Here is a 22,865-nt window from a genome sequence, read left to right as displayed (position 1 = left end):
CAGTTGTCTTGCCTAAGGGTCCAGGTAGTACTTCAATAGTTAAGTCATTACTTACTGACAACATAAAAAAAAATGTAGAGAGGAAAAGAAGAGTTCAATGACCAGCATTACCCTAAACCCTAGGTGAGTACTGATATGACAGAGAGCAGAAAGAAGTTAGGAAGAAAAGAAAGGAGAAAGAAGCTGAGGGAGAGAGAGAGAAAGAAAGAAAGAAAGAGGGAGAGAGAGGGAGACACTTGAGAGAGAGAGAGAGAAAAGGGAAGCAGGGCTTTTGCAAAGTTAACCCAATTCACATAGGCTCACTCCTAAGCTGAATATGGACCCCAGATCAGATCACATCACATCAATTGGGTTGATGGCCAAGAATATTTATACACCTTTCCCAGATTTGGGAGCTACTCTCATCCCTGATCCAGCTTTCTGGTCCTTCTGCCAGCCATGACATTGCCTCCCCAGAGAATAATTAGGATCTACCTGCATTTCAGATTTCAGGCTCAGGCTGAAAAACAAACAAACAAACAAACAAACAAACACTAGTATAGCCACAGGCCCTTTGGAATGTAACTCAAATATGCCTCCTAGCTGTCTACAAAATGGAGAGCAACCACACTCTTCATCTGTACTAGTCCACTCTTTAGGCCCATCATTGGTCAACAATTGGTTTGGATTTATAAGTTAACTCTATTTTGCACCACCAGGTTCCAGATGCTAGCATGATGCTGACCAGACTTCCCTGGACAGACAACCCCACCCATGTGTCCTGGAGCTCCGCTTCCCCAGAGCCCTTCCCCGCTAGGGAAAGAGAGAGCCAGGTTGCAGTATGGACCGACCTGTCAACGCTCATGTTCAGCTGGGAAGCAGTTACAGAAGCCAGAACTCCCACCCGCACACCACACACGCACATGCACACGCACACGCACATGCACATGCACACGTACACACGCGTGCACACACACGCACGCACGCACGCACACACACACACACACACACACACGCACACACACCTTCTGCATCCCACAGTGACCCTGGGTCCATACTCCCAGAGGGATAAAGAATTGGAAAGCTACCAGAGGAGGGGAGGGCAAGGGAGGGGAGGGGATACAGAGTTCTGGTGGTGGGAATTGTGTGCAGTTGGACCCCTCTTCTCCAGTGGTTTTCTCAATGTTTCTTTTTGATAAATAAATAAATAAATTTGAGAGAGAGAGGGAGAGAGACAGAGAGAGGGAGAGAGGCAGAGAGAGACAGAGACAGAGAGAGAGAAGCTTAAGCACACCTGGCGCAAAGCACAAGGACTGGCGTAAGGATCCCTGTTCGAGCCCCCGGCTCCCCACCTGCAGGGGAGTCGCTTCCCAAGTGGTGAAGCAGGTCTGTGGGTGTCTGTCTTTCTCTCTCCCTCTCTGTCTTCCCCTCCACTCTCCATTTCTCTCGGTCCTATCCAACAACAACGACATCCATCATAACTCCAACAATAAAACAACCAGGGCAACCAAAGGGAATGAATCAAGACATAACAATGATTTTCCAAAAGGATTCCGGGAGGTGGTGGGGTGGTCAAGCTTTAGACTCTCAAGCATGAGGTCCCGAGTTGGATCCCCGGCAGCACATGTGCCAGAGTGATGTGTGGTTCTCCCTCTGTCCTCCTATCGTTCTCATCCATAAAAAAGTCTTTCCAAAAAAACAACTTGTCCAGAACAGATGAAAAAGAGAGAGAGCGAGAGAGAAGAAGGGGTCGTGTGCCCAGGACAAGATGCTGGGCAATGCGCTGCAGAGGCAGGCAGGCAGGCAGGCAGGCAGGCAGCAAAAGCCTACAGCACCCGGTATTCCCAGGCGGTCTCCCATCCAAGTACTAACCAGGCCCGACCCTGCTTAGCTTCCGAGATCAGACGAGATCGGGCGTGTTCAGGGTGGTATGGCCGTAGACGCACACAGCCCTTTCTGCCGGCCTCAAGAAGCCAAGCCGCCAGCCGCCGGCGCAACAGCGACGCCCACTGGCCGGCTCCGCACACTGCCACCCCTCCACGAGTGCCCGCTGGCCACCTGCACCCAACACACCACCCCCACCCACCCCACGCCGCCCCAGCCTCCGCCCCAGCCACCACCACCATCACCACCCGGCACCCCTCACAAAGCCCACACCGCTGCACAGGCAGGCAGGCTGGCAGCGACACATGCGGGGACACGCTGCGCACCCACACGCACGCCACATACACACGGACAGCCTGCCTGCCTGCCTGCCTGCCTGCCTGCCTGCATGATGCCTGCTGCCGGCTAACTGCCTCTGCTCCACAGGCTGCCTGCTGACCCACCCAACTGCTTCTCCTGGAGCGGGAGAACCAGGCACCAGGGCCAAGGAGAGCACAAGCCCCACTCCCACAGGGAGACCCACTCCCAGCTGAGGAGGAGGAGGTGTAGGAGCAGGAGGAGGAGCAGGAGGAGGAGAAGAAAAGGTCTGGTGGTGGCAAAGCAGTTGTCTTGCCTAAGGGTCCAGGTAGTACTTCAATAGTTAAGTCATTACTTACTGACAACATAAAAAAAATGTAGAGAGGAAAAGAAGAGTTCAATGACCAGCATTACCCTAAACCCTAGGTGAGTACTGATATGACAGAGAGCAGAAAGAAGTTAGGAAGAAAAGAAAGGAGAAAGAAGCTGAGGGAGAGAGAAAGAAAGAAAGAAAGAAAGAGGGAGAGAGAGGGAGACACTTGAGAGAGAGAGAGAGAGAGAAAAGGGAAGCAGGGCTTTTGCAAAGTTAACCCAATTCACATAGGCTCACTCCTAAGCTGAATATGGACCCCAGATCAGATCACATCACATCAATTGGGTTGATGGCCAAGAATATTTATACACCTTTCCCAGATTTGGGAGCTACTCTCATCCCTGATCCAGCTTTCTGGTCCTTCTGCCAGCCATGACATTGCCTCCCCAGAGAATAATTAGGATCTACCTGCATTTCAGATTTCAGGCTCAGGCTGAAAAACAAACAAACAAACAAACAAACAAACACTAGTATAGCCACAGGCCCTTTGGAATGTAACTCAAATATGCCTCCTAGCTGTCTACAAAATGGAGAGCAACCACACTCTTCATCTGTACTAGTCCACTCTTTAGGCCCATCATTGGTCAACAATTGGTTTGGATTTATAAGTTAACTCTATTTTGCACCACCAGGTTCCAGATGCTAGCATGATGCTGACCAGACTTCCCTGGACAGACAACCCCACCCATGTGTCCTGGAGCTCCGCTTCCCCAGAGCCCTTCCCCGCTAGGGAAAGAGAGAGCCAGGTTGCAGTATGGACCGACCTGTCAACGCTCATGTTCAGCTGGGAAGCAGTTACAGAAGCCAGAACTCCCACCCGCACACCACACACGCACATGCACACGCACACGCACATGCACATGCACACGTACACACGCATGCACACACACGCACGCACGCACGCACACACACACACACACACACACACACACACACACCTTCTGCATCCCACAGTGACCCTGGGTCCATACTCCCAGAGGGATAAAGAATTGGAAAGCTACCAGAGGAGGGGAGGGCAAGGGAGGGGAGGGGATACAGAGTTCTGGTGGTGGGAATTGTGTGCAGTTGGACCCCTCTTCTCCAGTGGTTTTCTCAATGTTTCTTTTTGATAAATAAATGAATAAATAAATAAATAAATTTGAGAGAGAGAGGGAGAGAGACAGAGAGAGGGAGAGAGGCAGAGAGAGACAGAGACAGAGAGAGAGAAGCTTAAGCACACCTGGCTCAAAGCACAAGGACTGGCGTAAGGATCCCTGTTCGAGCCCCCGGCTCCCCACCTGCAGGGGAGTCGCTTCCCAAGTGGTGAAGCAGGTCTGTGGGTGTCTGTCTTTCTCTCTCCCTCTCTGTCTTCCCCTCCACTCTCCATTTCTCTCGGTCCTATCCAACAACAACGACATCCATCATAACTCCAACAATAAAACAACCAGGGCAACCAAAGGGAATGAATCAAGACATAACAATGATTTTCCAAAAGGATTCCGGGAGGTGGTGGGGTGGTCAAGCTTTAGACTCTCAAGCATGAGGTCCCGAGTTGGATCCCCGGCAGCACATGTGCCAGAGTGATGTGTGGTTCTCCCTCTGTCCTCCTATCGTTCTCATCCATAAAAAAGTCTTTCCAAAAAAACAACTTGTCCAGAACAGATGAAAAAGAGAGAGAGCGAGAGAGAAGAAGGGGTCGTGTGCCCAGGACAAGATGCTGGGCAATGCGCTGCAGAGGCAGGCAGGCAGGCAGGCAGGCAGGCAGCAAAAGCCTACAGCACCCGGTATTCCCAGGCGGTCTCCCATCCAAGTACTAACCAGGCCCGACCCTGCTTAGCTTCCGAGATCAGACGAGATCGGGCGTGTTCAGGGTGGTATGGCCGTAGACGCACACAGCCCTTTCTGCCGGCCTCAAGAAGCCAAGCCGCCAGCCGCCGGCGCAACAGCGACGCCCACTGGCCGGCTCCGCACACTGCCACCCCTCCACGAGTGCCCGCTGGCCACCTGCACCCAACACACCACCCCCACCCACCCCACGCCGCCCCAGCCTCCGCCCCAGCCACCACCACCATCACCACCCGGCACCCCTCACAAAGCCCACACCGCTGCACAGGCAGGCAGGCTGGCAGCGACACATGCGGGGACACGCTGCGCACCCACACGCACGCCACATACACACGGACAGCCTGCCTGCCTGCCTGCCTGCCTGCCTGCCTGCCTGCCTGCATGATGCCTGCTGCCGGCTAACTGCCTCTGCTCCACAGGCTGCCTGCTGACCCACCCAACTGCTTCTCCTGGAGCGGGAGAACCAGGCACCAGGGCCAAGGAGAGCACAAGCCCCACTCCCACAGGGAGACCCACTCCCAGCTGAGGAGGAGGAGGTGGAGGAGCAGGAGGAGGAGCAGGAGGAGGAGAAGAAAAGGTCTGGTGGTGGCAAAGCAGTTGTCTTGCCTAAGGGTCCAGGTAGTACTTCAATAGTTAAGTCATTACTTACTGACAACATAAAAAAAAATGTAGAGAGGAAAAGAAGAGTTCAATGACCAGCATTACCCTAAACCCTAGGTGAGTACTGATATGACAGAGAGCAGAAAGAAGTTAGGAAGAAAAGAAAGGAGAAAGAAGCTGAGGGAGAGAGAGAGAAAGAAAGAAAGAAAGAGGGAGAGAGAGGGAGACACTTGAGAGAGAGAGAGAGAGAGAGAGAGAGAGAGAGAAAAGGGAAGCAGGGCTTTTGCAAAGTTAACCCAATTCACATAGGCTCACTCCTAAGCTGAATATGGACCCCAGATCAGATCACATCACATCACATCACATCAATTGGGTTGATGGCCAAGAATATTTATACACCTTTCCCAGATTTGGGAGCTACTCTCATCCCTGATCCAGCTTTCTGGTCCTTCTGCCAGCCATGACATTGCCTCCCCAGAGAATAATTAGGATCTACCTGCATTTCAGATTTCAGGCTCAGGCTGAAAAACAAACAAACAAACAAACAAAGAAACACTAGTATAGCCACAGGCCCTTTGGAATGTAACTCAAATATGCCTCCTAGCTGTCTACAAAATGGAGAGCAACCACACTCTTCATCTGTACTAGTCCACTCTTTAGGCCCATCATTGGTCAACAATTGGTTTGGATTTATAAGTTAACTCTATTTTGCACCACCAGGTTCCAGATGCTAGCATGATGCTGACCAGACTTCCCTGGACAGACAACCCCACCCATGTGTCCTGGAGCTCCGCTTCCCCAGAGCCCTTCCCCGCTAGGGAAAGAGAGAGCCAGGTTGCAGTATGGACCGACCTGTCAACGCTCATGTTCAGCTGGGAAGCAGTTACAGAAGCCAGAACTCCCACCCGCACACCACACACGCACATGCACACGCACACGCACATGCACATGCACACGTACACACGCGTGCACACACACGCACGCACGCACGCACGCACACACACACACACACACACGCACACACACCTTCTGCATCCCACAGTGACCCTGGGTCCATACTCCCAGAGGGATAAAGAATTGGAAAGCTACCAGAGGAGGGGAGGGCAAGGGAGGGGAGGGGATACAGAGTTCTGGTGGTGGGAATTGTGTGCAGTTGGACCCCTCTTCTCCAGTGGTTTTCTCAATGTTTCTTTTTGATAAATAAATAAATAAATTTGAGAGAGAGAGGGAGAGAGACAGAGAGAGGGAGAGAGGCAGAGAGAGACAGAGACAGAGAGAGAGAAGCTTAAGCACACCTGGCGCAAAGCACAAGGACTGGCGTAAGGATCCCTGTTCGAGCCCCCGGCTCCCCACCTGCAGGGGAGTCGCTTCCCAAGTGGTGAAGCAGGTCTGTGGGTGTCTGTCTTTCTCTCTCCCTCTCTGTCTTCCCCTCCACTCTCCATTTCTCTCGGTCCTATCCAACAACAACGACATCCATCATAACTCCAACAATAAAACAACCAGGGCAACCAAAGGGAATGAATCAAGACATAACAATGATTTTCCAAAAGGATTCCGGGAGGTGGTGGGGTGGTCAAGCTTTAGACTCTCAAGCATGAGGTCCCGAGTTGGATCCCCGGCAGCACATGTGCCAGAGTGATGTGTGGTTCTCCCTCTGTCCTCCTATCGTTCTCATCCATAAAAAAGTCTTTCCAAAAAAACAACTTGTCCAGAACAGATGAAAAAGAGAGAGAGCGAGAGAGAAGAAGGGGTCGTGTGCCCAGGACAAGATGCTGGGCAATGCGCTGCAGAGGCAGGCAGGCAGGCAGGCAGGCAGGCAGCAAAAGCCTACAGCACCCGGTATTCCCAGGCGGTCTCCCATCCAAGTACTAACCAGGCCCGACCCTGCTTAGCTTCCGAGATCAGACGAGATCGGGCGTGTTCAGGGTGGTATGGCCGTAGACGCACACAGCCCTTTCTGCCGGCCTCAAGAAGCCAAGCCGCCAGCCGCCGGCGCAACAGCGACGCCCACTGGCCGGCTCCGCACACTGCCACCCCTCCACGAGTGCCCGCTGGCCACCTGCACCCAACACACCACCCCCACCCACCCCACGCCGCCCCAGCCTCCGCCCCAGCCACCACCACCATCACCACCCGGCACCCCTCACAAAGCCCACACCGCTGCACAGGCAGGCAGGCTGGCAGCGACACATGCGGGGACACGCTGCGCACCCACACGCACGCCACATACACACGGACAGCCTGCCTGCCTGCCTGCCTGCCTGCCTGCATGATGCCTGCTGCCGGCTAACTGCCTCTGCTCCACAGGCTGCCTGCTGACCCACCCAACTGCTTCTCCTGGAGCGGGAGAACCAGGCACCAGGACCAAGGAGAGCACAAGCCCCACTCCCACAGGGAGACCCACTCCCAGCTGAGGAGGAGGAGGTGGAGGAGCAGGAGGAGGAGCAGGAGGAGGAGAAGAAAAGGTCTGGTGGTGGCAAAGCAGTTGTCTTGCCTAAGGGTCCAGGTAGTACTTCAATAGTTAAGTCATTACTTACTGACAACATAAAAAAAAATGTAGAGAGGAAAAGAAGAGTTCAATGACCAGCATTACCCTAAACCCTAGGTGAGTACTGATATGACAGAGAGCAGAAAGAAGTTAGGAAGAAAAGAAAGGAGAAAGAAGCTGAGGGAGAGAGAGAAAGAAAGAAAGAGGGAGAGAGAGGGAGACACTTGACAGAGAGAGAGAGAAAAGGGAAGCAGGGCTTTTGCAAAGTTAACCCAATTCACATAGGCTCACTCCTAAGCTGAATATGGACCCCAGATCAGATCACATCACATCACATCACATCAATTGGGTTGATGGCCAAGAATATTTATACACCTTTCCCAGATTTGGGAGCTACTCTCATCCCTGATCCAGCTTTCTGGTCCTTCTGCCAGCCATGACATTGCCTCCCCAGAGAATAATTAGGATCTACCTGCATTTCAGATTTCAGGCTCAGGCTGAAAAACAAACAAACAAACAAACAAACAAACACTAGTATAGCCACAGGCCCTTTGGAATGTAACTCAAATATGCCTCCTAGCTGTCTACAAAATGGAGAGCAACCACACTCTTCATCTGTACTAGTCCACTCTTTAGGCCCATCATTGGTCAACAATTGGTTTGGATTTATAAGTTAACTCTATTTTGCACCACCAGGTTCCAGATGCTAGCATGATGCTGACCAGACTTCCCTGGACAGACAACCCCACCCATGTGTCCTGGAGCTCTGCTTCCCCAGAGCCCTTCCCCGCTAGGGAAAGAGAGAGCCAGGTTGCAGTATGGACCGACCTGTCAACGCTCATGTTCAGCTGGGAAGCAGTTACAGAAGCCAGAACTCCCACCCGCACACCACACACGCACATGCACACGCACACGCACATGCACATGCACACGTACACACGCATGCACACACACGCACGCACGCACGCACACACACACACACACACACACACACACACACACCTTCTGCATCCCACAGTGACCCTGGGTCCATACTCCCAGAGGGATAAAGAATTGGAAAGCTACCAGAGGAGGGGAGGGCAAGGGAGGGGAGGGGATACAGAGTTCTGGTGGTGGGAATTGTGTGCAGTTGGACCCCTCTTCTCCAGTGGTTTTCTCAATGTTTCTTTTTGATAAATAAATGAATAAATAAATAAATAAATTTGAGAGAGAGAGGGAGAGAGACAGAGAGAGGGAGAGAGGCAGAGAGAGACAGAGACAGAGAGAGAGAAGCTTAAGCACACCTGGCTCAAAGCACAAGGACTGGCGTAAGGATCCCTGTTCGAGCCCCCGGCTCCCCACCTGCAGGGGAGTCGCTTCCCAAGTGGTGAAGCAGGTCTGTGGGTGTCTGTCTTTCTCTCTCCCTCTCTGTCTTCCCCTCCACTCTCCATTTCTCTCGGTCCTATCCAACAACAACGACATCCATCATAACTCCAACAATAAAACAACCAGGGCAACCAAAGGGAATGAATCAAGACATAACAATGATTTTCCAAAAGGATTCCGGGAGGTGGTGGGGTGGTCAAGCTTTAGACTCTCAAGCATGAGGTCCCGAGTTGGATCCCCGGCAGCACATGTGCCAGAGTGATGTGTGGTTCTCCCTCTGTCCTCCTATCGTTCTCATCCATAAAAAAGTCTTTCCAAAAAAACAACTTGTCCAGAACAGATGAAAAAGAGAGAGAGCGAGAGAGAAGAAGGGGTCGTGTGCCCAGGACAAGCTGCTGGGCAATGCGCTGCAGAGGCAGGCAGGCAGGCAGGCAGGCAGCAAAAGCCTACAGCACCCGGTATTCCCAGGCGGTCTCCCATCCAAGTACTAACCAGGCCCGACCCTGCTTAGCTTCCGAGATCAGACGAGATCGGGCGTGTTCAGGGTGGTATGGCCGTAGACGCACACAGCCCTTTCTGCCGGCCTCAAGAAGCCAAGCCGCCAGCCGCCGGCGCAACAGCGACGCCCACTGGCCGGCTCCGCACACTGCCACCCCTCCACGAGTGCCCGCTGGCCACCTGCACCCAACACACCACCCCCACCCACCCCACGCCGCCCCAGCCTCCGCCCCAGCCACCACCACCATCACCACCCGGCACCCCTCACAAAGCCCACACCGCTGCACAGGCAGGCAGGCTGGCAGCGACACATGCGGGGACACGCTGCGCACCCACACGCACGCCACATACACACGGACAGCCTGCCTGCCTGCCTGCCTGCCTGCCTGCCTGCCTGCCTGCCTGCATGATGCCTGCTGCCGGCTAACTGCCTCTGCTCCACAGGCTGCCTGCTGACCCACCCAACTGCTTCTCCTGGAGCGGGAGAACCAGGCACCAGGGCCAAGGAGAGCACAAGCCCCACTCCCACAGGGAGACCCACTCCCAGCTGAGGAGGAGGAGGTGGAGGAGCAGGAGGAGGAGCAGGAGGAGGAGAAGAAAAGGTCTGGTGGTGGCAAAGCAGTTGTCTTGCCTAAGGGTCCAGGTAGTACTTCAATAGTTAAGTCATTACTTACTGACAACATAAAAAAAAATGTAGAGAGGAAAAGAAGAGTTCAATGACCAGCATTACCCTAAACCCTAGGTGAGTACTGATATGACAGAGAGCAGAAAGAAGTTAGGAAGAAAAGAAAGGAGAAAGAAGCTGAGGGAGAGAGAGAGAAAGAAAGAAAGAAAGAGGGAGAGAGAGGGAGACACTTGAGAGAGAGAGAGAGAGAGAGAGAGAGAGAGAAAAGGGAAGCAGGGCTTTTGCAAAGTTAACCCAATTCACACAGGCTCACTCCTAAGCTGAATATGGACCCCAGATCAGATCACATCACATCACATCACATCAATTGGGTTGATGGCCAAGAATATTTATACACCTTTCCCAGATTTGGGAGCTACTCTCATCCCTGATCCAGCTTTCTGGTCCTTCTGCCAGCCATGACATTGCCTCCCCAGAGAATAATTAGGATCTACCTGCATTTCAGATTTCAGGCTCAGGCTGAAAAACAAACAAACAAACAAACAAACAAACACTAGTATAGCCACAGGCCCTTTGGAATGTAACTCAAATATGCCTCCTAGCTGTCTACAAAATGGAGAGCAACCACACTCTTCATCTGTACTAGTCCACTCTTTAGGCCCATCATTGGTCAACAATTGGTTTGGATTTATAAGTTAACTCTATTTTGCACCACCAGGTTCCAGATGCTAGCATGATGCTGACCAGACTTCCCTGGACAGACAACCCCACCCATGTGTCCTGGAGCTCCGCTTCCCCAGAGCCCTTCCCCGCTAGGGAAAGAGAGAGCCAGGTTGCAGTATGGACCGACCTGTCAACGCTCATGTTCAGCTGGGAAGCAGTTACAGAAGCCAGAACTCCCACCCGCACACCACACACGCACATGCACACGCACACGCACATGCACATGCACACGTACACACGCGTGCACACACACGCACGCACGCACACACACACACACACACACGCACACACACCTTCTGCATCCCACAGTGACCCTGGGTCCATACTCCCAGAGGGATAAAGAATTGGAAAGCTACCAGAGGAGGGGAGGGCAAGGGAGGGGAGGGGATACAGAGTTCTGGTGGTGGGAATTGTGTGCAGTTGGACCCCTCTTCTCCAGTGGTTTTCTCAATGTTTCTTTTTGATAAATAAATAAATAAATTTGAGAGAGAGAGGGAGAGAGACAGAGAGAGGGAGAGAGGCAGAGAGAGACAGAGACAGAGAGAGAGAAGCTTAAGCACACCTGGTGCAAAGCACAAGGACTGGCGTAAGGATCCCTGTTCGAGCCCCCGGCTCCCCACCTGCAGGGGAGTCGCTTCCCAAGTGGTGAAGCAGGTCTGTGGGTGTCTGTCTTTCTCTCTCCCTCTCTGTCTTCCCCTCCACTCTCCATTTCTCTTGGTCCTATCCAACAACAACGACATCCATCATAACTCCAACAATAAAACAACCAGGGCAACCAAAGGGAATGAATCAAGACATAACAATGATTTTCCAAAAGGATTCCGGGAGGTGGTGGGGTGGTCAAGCTTTAGACTCTCAAGCATGAGGTCCCGAGTTGGATCCCCGGCAGCACATGTGCCAGAGTGATGTGTGGTTCTCCCTCTGTCCTCCTATCGTTCTCATCCATAAAAAAGTCTTTCCAAAAAAACAACTTGTCCAGAACAGATGAAAAAGAGAGAGAGCGAGAGAGAAGAAGGGGTCGTGTGCCCAGGACAAGCTGCTGGGCAATGCGCTGCAGAGGCAGGCAGGCAGGCAGGCAGGCAGGCAGCAAAAGCCTACAGCACCCGGTATTCCCAGGCGGTCTCCCATCCAAGTACTAACCAGGCCCGACCCTGCTTAGCTTCCGAGATCAGACGAGATCGGGCGTGTTCAGGGTGGTATGGCCGTAGACGCACACAGCCCTTTCTGCCGGCCTCAAGAAGCCAAGCCGCCAGCCGCCGGCGCAACAGCGACGCCCACTGGCCGGCTCCGCACACTGCCACCCCTCCACGAGTGCCCGCTGGCCACCTGCACCCAACACACCACCCCCACCCACCCCACGCCGCCCCAGCCTCCGCCCCAGCCACCACCACCATCACCACCCGGCACCCCTCACAAAGCCCACACCGCTGCACAGGCAGGCAGGCTGGCAGCGACACATGCGGGGACACGCTGCGCACCCACACGCACGCCACATACACACGGACAGCCTGCCTGCCTGCCTGCCTGCCTGCCTGCATGATGCCTGCTGCCGGCTAACTGCCTCTGCTCCACAGGCTGCCTGCTGACCCACCCAACTGCTTCTCCTGGAGCGGGAGAACCAGGCACCAGGGCCAAGGAGAGCACAAGCCCCACTCCCACAGGGAGACCCACTCCCAGCTGAGGAGGAGGAGGTGGAGGAGCAGGAGGAGGAGCAGGAGGAGGAGAAGAAAAGGTCTGGTGGTGGCAAAGCAGTTGTCTTGCCTAAGGGTCCAGGTAGTACTTCAATAGTTAAGTCATTACTTACTGACAACATAAAAAAAAATGTAGAGAGGAAAAGAAGAGTTCAATGACCAGCATTACCCTAAACCCTAGGTGAGTACTGATATGACAGAGAGCAGAAAGAAGTTAGGAAGAAAAGAAAGGAGAAAGAAGCTGAGGGAGAGAGAGAGAAAGAAAGAAAGAAAGAGGGAGAGAGAGGGAGACACTTGAGAGAGAGAGAGAGAGAGAAAAGGGAAGCAGGGCTTTTGCAAAGTTAACCCAATTCACATAGGCTCACTCCTAAGCTGAATATGGACCCCAGATCAGATCACATCACATCACATCACATCAATTGGGTTGATGGCCAAGAATATTTATACACCTTTCCCAGATTTGGGAGCTACTCTCATCCCTGATCCAGCTTTCTGGTCCTTCTGCCAGCCATGACATTGCCTCCCCAGAGAATAATTAGGATCTACCTGCATTTCAGATTTCAGGCTCAGGCTGAAAAACAAACAAACAAACAAACAAACAAACACTAGTATAGCCACAGGCCCTTTGGAATGTAACTCAAATATGCCTCCTAGCTGTCTACAAAATGGAGAGCAACCACACTCTTCATCTGTACTAGTCCACTCTTTAGGCCCATCATTGGTCAACAATTGGTTTGGATTTATAAGTTAACTCTATTTTGCACCACCAGGTTCCAGATGCTAGCATGATGCTGACCAGACTTCCCTGGACAGACAACCCCACCCATGTGTCCTGGAGCTCCGCTTCCCCAGAGCCCTTCCCCGCTAGGGAAAGAGAGAGCCAGGTTGCAGTATGGACCGACCTGTCAACGCTCATGTTCAGCTGGGAAGCAGTTACAGAAGCCAGAACTCCCACCCGCACACCACACACGCACATGCACACGCACACGCACATGCACATGCACACGTACACACGCGTGCACACACACGCACGCACGCACACACACACACACACACACGCACACACACCTTCTGCATCCCACAGTGACCCTGGGTCCATACTCCCAGAGGGATAAAGAATTGGAAAGCTACCAGAGGAGGGGAGGGCAAGGGAGGGGAGGGGATACAGAGTTCTGGTGGTGGGAATTGTGTGCAGTTGGACCCCTCTTCTCCAGTGGTTTTCTCAATGTTTCTTTTTGATGAATAAATAAATAAATAAATTTGAGAGAGAGAGGGAGAGAGACAGAGAGAGGGAGAGAGGCAGAGAGAGACAGAGACAGAGAGAGAGAAGCTTAAGCACACCTGGCGCAAAGCACAAGGACTGGCGTAAGGATCCCTGTTCGAGCCCCCGGCTCCCCACCTGCAGGGGAGTCGCTTCCCAAGTGGTGAAGCAGGTCTGTGGGTGTCTGTCTTTCTCTCTCCCTCTCTGTCTTCCCCTCCACTCTCCATTTCTCTCGGTCCTATCCAACAACAACGACATCCATCATAACTCCAACAATAAAACAACCAGGGCAACCAAAGGGAATGAATCAAGACATAACAATGATTTTCAAAAAGGATTCCGGGAGGTGGTGGGGTGGTCAAGCTTTAGACTCTCAAGCATGAGGTCCCGAGTTGGATCCCCGGCAGCACATGTGCCAGAGTGATGTGTGGTTCTCCCTCTGTCCTCCTATCGTTCTCATCCATAAAAAAGTCTTTCCAAAAAAACAACTTGTCCAGAACAGATGAAAAAGAGAGAGAGCGAGAGAGAAGAAGGGGTCGTGTGCCCAGGACAAGCTGCTGGGCAATGCGCTGCAGAGGCATGCAGGCAGGCAGGCAGGCAGGCAGCAAAAGCCTACAGCACCCGGTATTCCCAGGCGGTCTCCCATCCAAGTACTAACCAGGCCCGACCCTGCTTAGCTTCCGAGATCAGACGAGATCGGGCGTGTTCAGGGTGGTATGGCCGTAGACGCACACAGCCCTTTCTGCCGGCCTCAAGAAGCCAAGCCGCCAGCCGCCGGCGCAACAGCGACGCCCACTGGCCGGCTCCGCACACTGCCACCCCTCCACGAGTGCCCGCTGGCCACCTGCACCCAACACACCACCCCCACCCACCCCACGCCGCCCCAGCCTCCGCCCCAGCCACCACCACCATCACCACCCAGCACCCCTCACAAAGCCCACACCGCTGCACAGGCAGGCAGGCTGGCAGCGACACATGCGGGGACACGCTGCGCACCCACACGCACGCCACATACACACGGACAGCCTGCCTGCCTGCCTGCCTGCATGATGCCTGCTGCCGGCTAACTGCCTCTGCTCCACAGGCTGCCTGCTGACCCACCCAACTGCTTCTCCTGGAGCGGGAGAACCAGGCACCAGGGCCAAGGAGAGCACAAGCCCCACTCCCACAGGGAGACCCACTCCCAGCTGAGGAGGAGGAGGTGGAGGAGCAGGAGGAGGAGCAGGAGGAGGAGAAGAAAAGGTCTGGTGGTGGCAAAGCAGTTGTCTTGCCTAAGGGTCCAGGTAGTACTTCAATAGTTAAGTCATTACTTACTGACAACATAAAAAAAAATGTAGAGAGGAAAAGAAGAGTTCAATGACCAGCATTACCCTAAACCCTAGGTGAGTACTGATATGACAGAGAGCAGAAAGAAGTTAGGAAGAAAAGAAAGGAGAAAGAAGCTGAGGGAGAGAGAGAGAAAGAAAGAAAGAAAGAGGGAGAGAGAGGGAGACACTTGAGAGAGAGAGAGAGAAAAGGGAAGCAGGGCTTTTGCAAAGTTAACCCAATTCACATAGGCTCACTCCTAAGCTGAATATGGACCCCAGATCAGATCACATCACATCACATCACATCAATTGGGTTGATGGCCAAGAATATTTATACACCTTTCCCAGATTTGGGAGCTACTCTCATCCCTGATCCAGCTTTCTGGTCCTTCTGCCAGCCATGACATTGCCTCCCCAGAGAATAATTAGGATCTACCTGCATTTCAGATTTCAGGCTCAGGCTGAAAAACAAACAAACAAACAAACAAACAAACACTAGTATAGCCACAGGCCCTTTGGAATGTAACTCAAATATGCCTCCTAGCTGTCTACAAAATGGAGAGCAACCACACTCTTCATCTGTACTAGTCCACTCTTTAGGCCCATCATTGGTCAACAATTGGTTTGGATTTATAAGTTAACTCTATTTTGCACCACCAGGTTCCAGATGCTAGCATGATGCTGACCAGACTTCCCTGGACAGACAACCCCACCCATGTGTCCTGGAGCTCCGCTTCCCCAGAGCCCTTCCCCGCTAGGGAAAGAGAGAGCCAGGTTGCAGTATGGACCGACCTGTCAACGCTCATGTTCAGCTGGGAAGCAGTTACAGAAGCCAGAACTCCCACCCGCACACCACACACGCACATGCACACACACACGCACATGCACACGTACACACGCGTGCACACACACGCACGCACGCACGCACACACACACACACACACACACACACACACACGCACACACACCTTCTGCATCCCACAGTGACCCTGGGTCCATACTCCCAGAGGGATAAAGAATTGGAAAGCTACCAGAGGAGGGGAGGGCAAGGGAGGGGAGGGGATACAGAGTTCTGGTGGTGGGAATTGTGTGCAGTTGGACCCCTCTTCTCCAGTGGTTTTCTCAATGTTTCTTTTTGATAAATAAATAAATAAATAAATAAATAAATTTGAGAGAGAGAGGGAGAGAGACAGAGAGAGGGAGAGAGGCAGAGAGAGACAGAGACAGAGAGAGAGAAGCTTAAGCACACCTGGCGCAAAGCACAAGGACTGGCGTAAGGATCCCTGTTCGAGCCCCCGGCTCCCCACCTGCAGGGGAGTCGCTTCCCAAGTGGTGAAGCAGGTCTGTGGGTGTCTGTCTTTCTCTCTCCCTCTCTGTCTTCCCCTCCACTCTCCATTTCTCTCGGTCCTATCCAACAACAACGACATCCATCATAACTCCAACAATAAAACAACCAGGGCAACCAAAGGGAATGAATCAAGACATAACAATGATTTTCAAAAAGGATTCCGGGAGGTGGTGGGGTGGTCAAGCTTTAGACTCTCAAGCATGAGGTCCCGAGTTGGATCCCCGGCAGCACATGTGCCAGAGTGATGTGTGGTTCTCCCTCTGTCCTCCTATCGTTCTCATCCATAAAAAAGTCTTTCCAAAAAAACAACTTGTCCAGAACAGATGAAAAAGAGAGAGAGCGAGAGAGAAGAAGGGGTCGTGTGCCCAGGACAAGCTGCTGGGCAATGCGCTGCAGAGGCAGGCAGGCAGGCAGGCAGGCAGGCAGGCAGCAAAAGCCTACAGCACCCGGTATTCCCAGGCGGTCTCCCATCCAAGTACTAACCAGGCCCGACCCTGCTTAGCTTCCGAGATCAGACGAGATCGGGCGTGTTCAGGGTGGTATGGCCGTAGACGCACACAGCCCTTTCTGCCGGCCTCAAGAAGCCAAGCCGCCAGCCGCCGGCGCAACAGCGACGCCCACTGGCCGGCTCCGCACACTGCCACCCCTCCACGAGTGCCCGCTGGCCACCTGCACCCAACACACCACCCCCACCCACCCCACGCCGCCCCAGCCTCCGCCCCAGCCACCACCACCATCACCACCCGGCACCCCTCACAAAGCCCACACCGCTGCACAGGCAGGCAGGCTGGCAGCGACACATGCGGGGACACGCTGCGCACCCACACGCACGCCACATACACACGGACAGCCTGCCTGCCTGCCTGCCTGCATGATGCCTGCTGCCGGCTAACTGCCTCTGCTCCACAGGCTGCCTGCTGACCCACCCAACTGCTTCTCCTGGAGCGGGAGAACCAGGCACCAGGGCCAAGGAGAGCACAAGCCCCACTCCCACAGGGAGACCCACTCCCAGCTGAGGAGGAGGAGGTGGAGGAGCAGGAGGAGGAGCAGGAGGAGGAGAAGAAAAGGTCTGGTGGTGGCAAAGCAGTTGTCTTGCCTAAGGGTCCAGGTAGTACTTCAATAGTTAAGTCATTACTTACTGACAACATAAAAAAAAATGTAGAGAGGAAAAGAAGAGTTCAATGACCAGCATTACCCTAAACCCTAGGTGAGTACTGATATGACAGAGAGCAGAAAGAAGTTAGGAAGAAAAGAAAGGAGAAAGAAGCTGAGGGAGAGAGAGAGAAAGAAAGAAAGAAAGAGGGAGAGAGAGGGAGACACTTGAGAGAGAGAGAGAGAAAAGGGAAGCAGGGCTTTTGCAAAGTTAACCCAATTCACATAGGCTCACTCCTAAGCTGAATATGGACCCCAGATCAGATCACATCACATCACATCACATCAATTGGGTTGATGGCCAAGAATATTTATACACCTTTCCCAGATTTGGGAGCTACTCTCATCCCTGATCCAGCTTTCTGGTCCTTCTGCCAGCCATGACATTGCCTCTCCAGAGAATAATTAGGATCTACCTGCATTTCAGATTTCAGGCTCAGGCTGAAAAACAAACAAACAAACAAACAAACAAACACTAGTATAGCCACAGGCCCTTTGGAATGTAACTCAAATATGCCTCCTAGCTGTCTACAAAATGGAGAGCAACCACACTCTTCATCTGTACTAGTCCACTCTTTAGGCCCATCATTGGTCAACAATTGGTTTGGATTTATAAGTTAACTCTATTTTGCACCACCAGGTTCCAGATGCTAGCATGATGCTGACCAGACTTCCCTGGACAGACAACCCCACCCATGTGTCCTGGAGCTCCGCTTCCCCAGAGCCCTTCCCCGCTAGGGAAAGAGAGAGCCAGGTTGCAGTATGGACCGACCTGTCAACGCTCATGTTCAGCTGGGAAGCAGTTACAGAAGCCAGAACTCCCACCCGCACACCACACACGCACACGCACACGCACATGCACATGCACACGTACACACGCGTGCACACACACGCACGCACACACACACACACACACGCACACACACCTTCTGCATCCCACAGTGACCCTGGGTCCATACTCCCAGAGGGATAAAGAATTGGAAAGCTACCAGAGGAGGGGAGGGCAAGGGAGGGGAGGGGATACAGAGTTCTGGTGGTGGGAATTGTGTGCAGTTGGACCCCTCTTCTCCAGTGGTTTTCTCAATGTTTCTTTTTGATAAATAAATAAATAAATAAATAAATTTGAGAGAGAGAGGGAGAGAGACAGAGAGAGGGAGAGAGGCAGAGAGAGACAGAGACAGAGAGAGAGAAGCTTAAGCACACCTGGCGCAAAGCACAAGGACTGGCGTAAGGATCCCTGTTCGAGCCCCCGGCTCCCCACCTGCAGGGGAGTCGCTTCCCAAGTGGTGAAGCAGGTCTGTGGGTGTCTGTCTTTCTCTCTCCCTCTCTGTCTTCCCCTCCACTCTCCATTTCTCTCGGTCCTATCCAACAACAACGACATCCATCATAACTCCAACAATAAAACAACCAGGGCAACCAAAGGGAATGAATCAAGACATAACAATGATTTTCAAAAAGGATTCCGGGAGGTGGTGGGGTGGTCAAGCTTTAGACTCTCAAGCATGAGGTCCCGAGTTGGATCCCCGGCAGCACATGTGCCAGAGTGATGTGTGGTTCTCCCTCTGTCCTCCTATCGTTCTCATCCATAAAAAAGTCTTTCCAAAAAAACAACTTGTCCAGAACAGATGAAAAAGAGAGAGAGCGAGAGAGAAGAAGGGGTCGTGTGCCCAGGACAAGCTGCTGGGCAATGCGCTGCAGAGGCAGGCAGGCAGGCAGCAAAAGCCTACAGCACCCGGTATTCCCAGGCGGTCTCCCATCCAAGTACTAACCAGGCCCGACCCTGCTTAGCTTCCGAGATCAGACGAGATCGGGCGTGTTCAGGGTGGTATGGCCGTAGACGCACACAGCCCTTTCTGCCGGCCTCAAGAAGCCAAGCCGCCAGCCGCCGGCGCAACAGCGACGCCCACTGGCCGGCTCCGCACACTGCCACCCCTCCACGAGTGCCCGCTGGCCACCTGCACCCAACACACCACCCCCACCCACCCCACGCCGCCCCAGCCTCCGCCCCAGCCACCACCACCATCACCACCCAGCACCCCTCACAAAGCCCACACCGCTGCACAGGCAGGCAGGCTGGCAGCGACACATGCGGGGACACGCTGCGCACCCACACGCACGCCACATACACACGGACAGCCTGCCTGCCTGCCTGCCTGCATGATGCCTGCTGCCGGCTAACTGCCTCTGCTCCACAGGCTGCCTGCTGACCCACCCAACTGCTTCTCCTGGAGCGGGAGAACCAGGCACCAGGGCCAAGGAGAGCACAAGCCCCACTCCCACAGGGAGACCCACTCCCAGCTGAGGAGGAGGAGGTGGAGGAGCAGGAGGAGGAGCAGGAGGAGGAGAAGAAAAGGTCTGGTGGTGGCAAAGCAGTTGTCTTGCCTAAGGGTCCAGGTAGTACTTCAATAGTTAAGTCATTACTTACTGACAACATAAAAAAAAATGTAGAGAGGAAAAGAAGAGTTCAATGACCAGCATTACCCTAAACCCTAGGTGAGTACTGATATGACAGAGAGCAGAAAGAAGTTAGGAAGAAAAGAAAGGAGAAAGAAGCTGAGGGAGAGAGAGAGAAAGAAAGAAAGAAAGAGGGAGAGAGAGGGAGACACTTGAGAGAGAGAGAGAGAAAAGGGAAGCAGGGCTTTTGCAAAGTTAACCCAATTCACATAGGCTCACTCCTAAGCTGAATATGGACCCCAGATCAGATCACATCACATCACATCACATCAATTGGGTTGATGGCCAAGAATATTTATACACCTTTCCCAGATTTGGGAGCTACTCTCATCCCTGATCCAGCTTTCTGGTCCTTCTGCCAGCCATGACATTGCCTCCCCAGAGAATAATTAGGATCTACCTGCATTTCAGATTTCAGGCTCAGGCTGAAAAACAAACAAACAAACAAACAAACAAACACTAGTATAGCCACAGGCCCTTTGGAATGTAACTCAAATATGCCTCCTAGCTGTCTACAAAATGGAGAGCAACCACACTCTTCATCTGTACTAGTCCACTCTTTAGGCCCATCATTGGTCAACAATTGGTTTGGATTTATAAGTTAACTCTATTTTGCACCACCAGGTTCCAGATGCTAGCATGATGCTGACCAGACTTCCCTGGACAGACAACCCCACCCATGTGTCCTGGAGCTCCGCTTCCCCAGAGCCCTTCCCCGCTAGGGAAAGAGAGAGCCAGGTTGCAGTATGGACCGACCTGTCAACGCTCATGTTCAGCTGGGAAGCAGTTACAGAAGCCAGAACTCCCACCCGCACACCACACACGCACATGCACACGCACACACGCGTGCACACACACGCACGCACGCACGCACACACACACACACACACACACACACGCACACACACCTTCTGCATCCCACAGTGACCCTGGGTCCATACTCCCAGAGGGATAAAGAATTGGAAAGCTACCAGAGGAGGGGAGGGCAAGGGAGGGGAGGGGATACAGAGTTCTGGTGGTGGGAATTGTGTGCAGTTGGACCCCTCTTCTCCAGTGGTTTTCTCAATGTTTCTTTTTGATAAATAAATAAATAAATAAATTTGAGAGAGAGAGGGAGAGAGACAGAGAGAGGGAGAGAGGCAGAGAGAGACAGAGACAGAGAGAGAGAAGCTTAAGCACACCTGGCGCAAAGCACAAGGACTGGCGTAAGGATCCCTGTTCGAGCCCCCGGCTCCCCACCTGCAGGGGAGTCGCTTCCCAAGTGGTGAAGCAGGTCTGTGGGTGTCTGTCTTTCTCTCTCCCTCTCTGTCTTCCCCTCCACTCTCCATTTCTCTCGGTCCTATCCAACAACAACGACATCCATCATAACTCCAACAATAAAACAACCAGGGCAACCAAAGGGAATGAATCAAGACATAACAATGATTTTCAAAAAGGATTCCGGGAGGTGGTGGGGTGGTCAAGCTTTAGACTCTCAAGCATGAGGTCCCGAGTTGGATCCCCGGCAGCACATGTGCCAGAGTGATGTGTGGTTCTCCCTCTGTCCTCCTATCGTTCTCATCCATAAAAAAGTCTTTCCAAAAAAACAACTTGTCCAGAACAGATGAAAAAGAGAGAGAGCGAGAGAGAAGAAGGGGTCGTGTGCCCAGGACAAGCTGCTGGGCAATGCGCTGCAGAGGCAGGCAGGCAGGCAGGCAGGCAGGCAGGCAGCAAAAGCCTACAGCACCCGGTATTCCCAGGCGGTCTCCCATCCAAGTACTAACCAGGCCCGACCCTGCTTAGCTTCCGAGATCAGACGAGATCGGGCGTGTTCAGGGTGGTATGGCCGTAGACGCACACAGCCCTTTCTGCCGGCCTCAAGAAGCCAAGCCGCCAGCCGCCGGCGCAACAGCGACGCCCACTGGCCGGCTCCGCACACTGCCACCCCTCCACGAGTGCCCGCTGGCCACCTGCACCCAACACACCACCCCCACCCACCCCACGCCGCCCCAGCCTCCGCCCCAGCCACCACCACCATCACCACCCGGCACCCCTCACAAAGCCCACACCGCTGCACAGGCAGGCAGGCTGGCAGCGACACATGCGGGGACACGCTGCGCACCCACACGCACGCCACATACACACGGACAGCCTGCCTGCCTGCCTGCCTGCATGATGCCTGCTGCCGGCTAACTGCCTCTGCTCCACAGGCTGCCTGCTGACCCACCCAACTGCTTCTCCTGGAGCGGGAGAACCAGGCACCAGGACCAAGGAGAGCACAAGCCCCACTCCCACAGGGAGACCCACTCCCAGCTGAGGAGGAGGAGGTGGAGGAGCAGGAGGAGGAGCAGGAGGAGGAGAAGAAAAGGTCTGGTGGTGGCAAAGCAGTTGTCTTGCCTAAGGGTCCAGGTAGTACTTCAATAGTTAAGTCATTACTTACTGACAACATAAAAAAAAAATGTAGAGAGGAAAAGAAGAGTTCAATGACCAGCATTACCCTAAACCCTAGGTGAGTACTGATATGACAGAGAGCAGAAAGAAGTTAGGAAGAAAAGAAAGGAGAAAGAAGCTGAGGGAGAGAGAGAGAAAGAAAGAAAGAAAGAGGGAGAGAGAGGGAGACACTTGAGAGAGAGAGAGAGAGAGAGAGAAAAGGGAAGCAGGGCTTTTGCAAAGTTAACCCAATTCACATAGGCTCACTCCTAAGCTGAATATGGACCCCAGATCAGATCACATCACATCACATCACATCAATTGGGTTGATGGCCAAGAATATTTATACACCTTTCCCAGATTTGGGAGCTACTCTCATCCCTGATCCAGCTTTCTGGTCCTTCTGCCAGCCATGACATTGCCTCCCCAGAGAATAATTAGGATCTACCTGCATTTCAGATTTCAGGCTCAGGCTGAAAAACAAACAAACAAACAAACAAACAAACACTAGTATAGCCACAGGCCCTTTGGAATGTAACTCAAATATGCCTCCTAGCTGTCTACAAAATGGAGAGCAACCACACTCT

The 22,865-nt window shown here is 53.1% G+C and overlaps 9 non-coding genes across 9 annotated transcripts; all 9 read right to left on the bottom strand.

Annotated features, from left to right (window-relative positions):
• Positions 1 to 1,802: 1,802 nt before the first annotated feature.
• On the bottom strand, positions 1,803 to 1,921 carry LOC132534446 (5S ribosomal RNA). The gene has a single exon (XR_009546171.1). It is a non-coding gene; the product is annotated as a 5S ribosomal RNA (ribosomal RNA).
• Positions 1,922 to 4,281: 2,360 nt separating this feature from the next.
• LOC132534445 (5S ribosomal RNA) lies at positions 4,282 to 4,400 on the bottom strand. The gene has a single exon (XR_009546170.1). It is a non-coding gene; the product is annotated as a 5S ribosomal RNA (ribosomal RNA).
• A 2,381-nt stretch (positions 4,401 to 6,781) lies between these two features.
• LOC132534436 (5S ribosomal RNA) lies at positions 6,782 to 6,900 on the bottom strand. Its single transcript, XR_009546163.1, has one exon. It is a non-coding gene; the product is annotated as a 5S ribosomal RNA (ribosomal RNA).
• A 2,353-nt stretch (positions 6,901 to 9,253) lies between these two features.
• On the bottom strand, positions 9,254 to 9,372 carry LOC132534425 (5S ribosomal RNA). The gene has a single exon (XR_009546152.1). It is a non-coding gene; the product is annotated as a 5S ribosomal RNA (ribosomal RNA).
• A 2,375-nt stretch (positions 9,373 to 11,747) lies between these two features.
• Positions 11,748 to 11,866, bottom strand: LOC132534414 (5S ribosomal RNA). Its single transcript, XR_009546141.1, has one exon. It is a non-coding gene; the product is annotated as a 5S ribosomal RNA (ribosomal RNA).
• A 2,351-nt stretch (positions 11,867 to 14,217) lies between these two features.
• On the bottom strand, positions 14,218 to 14,336 carry LOC132534403 (5S ribosomal RNA). Its single transcript, XR_009546128.1, has one exon. It is a non-coding gene; the product is annotated as a 5S ribosomal RNA (ribosomal RNA).
• Positions 14,337 to 16,697: 2,361 nt separating this feature from the next.
• On the bottom strand, positions 16,698 to 16,816 carry LOC132534392 (5S ribosomal RNA). Its single transcript, XR_009546115.1, has one exon. It is a non-coding gene; the product is annotated as a 5S ribosomal RNA (ribosomal RNA).
• Positions 16,817 to 19,135: 2,319 nt separating this feature from the next.
• On the bottom strand, positions 19,136 to 19,254 carry LOC132534381 (5S ribosomal RNA). The gene has a single exon (XR_009546103.1). It is a non-coding gene; the product is annotated as a 5S ribosomal RNA (ribosomal RNA).
• A 2,329-nt stretch (positions 19,255 to 21,583) lies between these two features.
• Positions 21,584 to 21,702, bottom strand: LOC132534370 (5S ribosomal RNA). Its single transcript, XR_009546092.1, has one exon. It is a non-coding gene; the product is annotated as a 5S ribosomal RNA (ribosomal RNA).
• Positions 21,703 to 22,865: the final 1,163 nt, after the last annotated feature.

This window comes from Erinaceus europaeus, chromosome 18 (genome assembly GCF_950295315.1).
Source record: "Erinaceus europaeus chromosome 18, mEriEur2.1, whole genome shotgun sequence".
Classification (NCBI taxonomy): Eukaryota; Metazoa; Chordata; class Mammalia; order Eulipotyphla; family Erinaceidae; genus Erinaceus; species Erinaceus europaeus.
The sequence above is the reverse complement of the archived record's forward strand: the minus strand, read 5'-3'. Positions and strand labels throughout refer to the sequence as shown.